Genomic DNA, 2,500 nt, shown 5'->3' on the forward strand with positions numbered 1-2,500 from the left:
GATCGTTGTATCGGGGTTCCACTGTAATAACATTTCCCTATCACACGAACCATCCACCCTCCCCCCTCAGTTGCTACCTGTACCAAAGCTGTACCGTCCTGCAAAAATCGAACGCACTCGCCTAAGCTTCGATTACCCCTAGTATAACACATTATAATGGTTTTTTTTGTTCAGTTTTCATAATATGTAAACAATTTAAGTTGTTTTTGGGCTGCGAAGTATTTATTCAATAAATAGAGGATATTACATGGCCGCGCGGAGATAAGAAATTTCTCACCGAGTGTTAAAAAATATTTTTCAAAACGAGAAGAGAATTTTCGTATCTCCAAGCGGCCATGTAATATTCTATTTATTATATAAACACCAATTAAATTGAAATCATCATGTAAATGATCTTTTCAAGTGTGAAGATATCATGTTTTCGCGCGAAAGCTCACTTAGTATTTTATTGATGTTAATATAATAAACTATCTACCTATCTATTCCGTGGGTGAATAATTCCCATTGCCGTGCATTATGTGGTGCACCGGTGTGATCGTAAAGTTTTTTCAAGTGTCCAGAGCATAGCCATTTCGATTCGGTTTGCACAAGCTCGTCACAGTGTAATTCGTCGCCTACGAAGATGTACGAAACCAAAACTTTTAGAATCGCTTCGCATCACCAAACTAACCGTCGAATACTCTCTATTAAGTAAGTAAGTAAGTAAGTAAGTAAGTAAGTAAGTAAGTAAGTAACTTTATTCATCCACATATAGCGAATGAGCGAAATTTTAGCGGCAAACAATTGTCCTCAGTCACCTTTGACCACCTTTGCCGGCGGACTCAGGCATGGGAAAAACCCATCAGTCCAGCAAACCGGCGTCTGTGATGTTGAAATTTTTGAAAAATGCGCAAACGAGGGATCGCATTAGAAAAAAGGCGAGTTGTTTTGTTTTCTCCTGAAAACATTTATATTCTCTGATGCTCTAATGTTGTCTGGTAAATTGTTCCAGTGTTTGGCCGCTTGATGAGTGAAGGAGTGAAGCTTGATCTTGGGAGATGAGCAGCTCAAAATGGCAACGAAGACTGTATAAATAATTTACTGCTTCGCAGGATGAACGTTTCACGAATATAATCCAGTGTTTGTAGGTCATGAATTCTCTTGTAGACCACAAAATGAGGGCTTGTTCGATGCGTCGATGTTGCAGGTTTTTTAAGCCGGCGATTTTCAGTACAGTAGGCTTCTCGGAGCCTTCAGTAGCGTCCTCAGAGCGAATGCATTTGTTGTTTCTAGTTTACTACATAAGCATTTACTCAATCTTGTAAAGAGCGGAGATGCATATTCCAAGTGAGGAAGGATAAAAGCTTTGTACAGTTTAAATCATGAAGGAATTCGGTGAGTGAATATTAACTTGATTTCTGACAGCTCTCGGTCTGAGCCAAAATTTAATTTGTTGAGAGCAGTGATGTATACTTGAGTTATTGTCGAGGTTCGAGTGCCGAGGGTATAAGATGTCAAATGTTATAATTTTTCTAAAACTTTTCAGTAAATTTGACGTTGGCGTGCATAATAATAATGTGCTCGAGAACCTGTTTGAACACCCTACAGTGAGGGCTGCATCCAAACACAGTCAAGGCCAGAATCACTGGCCTAAAGAGGTTTCCACAATGCCTGCCTCGTTTAGTTAGCTTGTAGCTGCCCGACAAAAGATTTATCTGCCCGGATGTTCTAGAGAAACTTCAGGTCTGTAGAATTTTGCCTCGTCCGAAAGTCGGACGGAAGGGCTTTATCAAAAACAATACATGACGCAGTCGTTCTTTCTTCCCAAAAAAAATCAGGAGATTAAAATTTGCCAGATTCTTAAACAAACTTTGGCGAAAATGCGTGAAATAGACGTTATAAATCTTCAAATTTTATGTTTTTTCCATTCCCAATATCCGCAGTTGACTAATCAGTCAGCTCAGTGAAATTCAAGCGTTCTTCACAATGAATCGGGATGTAGTTTTGAAATTTCTACCCTTTCTTCAGACCCCTCACTACTTTTCCGAAATAGCTAGGAAATCTGTTCAGAAAAATATCTAAAATGTTAGTGCGCCTCGAAAGTCTGAGTTCAAATAGTCGAAAATTCTAGCCCACCTTCCTACCGAACAGATATTCAACGAAATTACTCGTTGAAAGCTCTTGAATGCCCAACAGTCGAACTCGAAGCCGTTGGATCAAACTGTTGTAGTGTTGATAAATCGTGTTGATATGATCGGCACATCTCTGATAAAGAGCGAACAAAGCGGGAGACCTAAATATGTCTCTTCCTAAAATCAAGCTTATAAATTGTTCGACATTTTACTTTCGACCCTCATACATTTTACTCTCGATTCCACTCGAAATCTGACCCTCGACAAAAACCTACACTTTTATTTAGCTACAGTAACTGCAGTATGCCCAATATTTCATCAGCTTGAAACTACAAAGAATTTTTGCAATCGCTCTACATTTCTAAAAGCAAACATTTATTACTCTCAAC

Source organism: Montipora capricornis, chromosome 3 (assembly GCF_036669925.1).
Source record: "Montipora capricornis isolate CH-2021 chromosome 3, ASM3666992v2, whole genome shotgun sequence".
Taxonomy (NCBI): Eukaryota; Metazoa; Cnidaria; class Anthozoa; order Scleractinia; family Acroporidae; genus Montipora; species Montipora capricornis.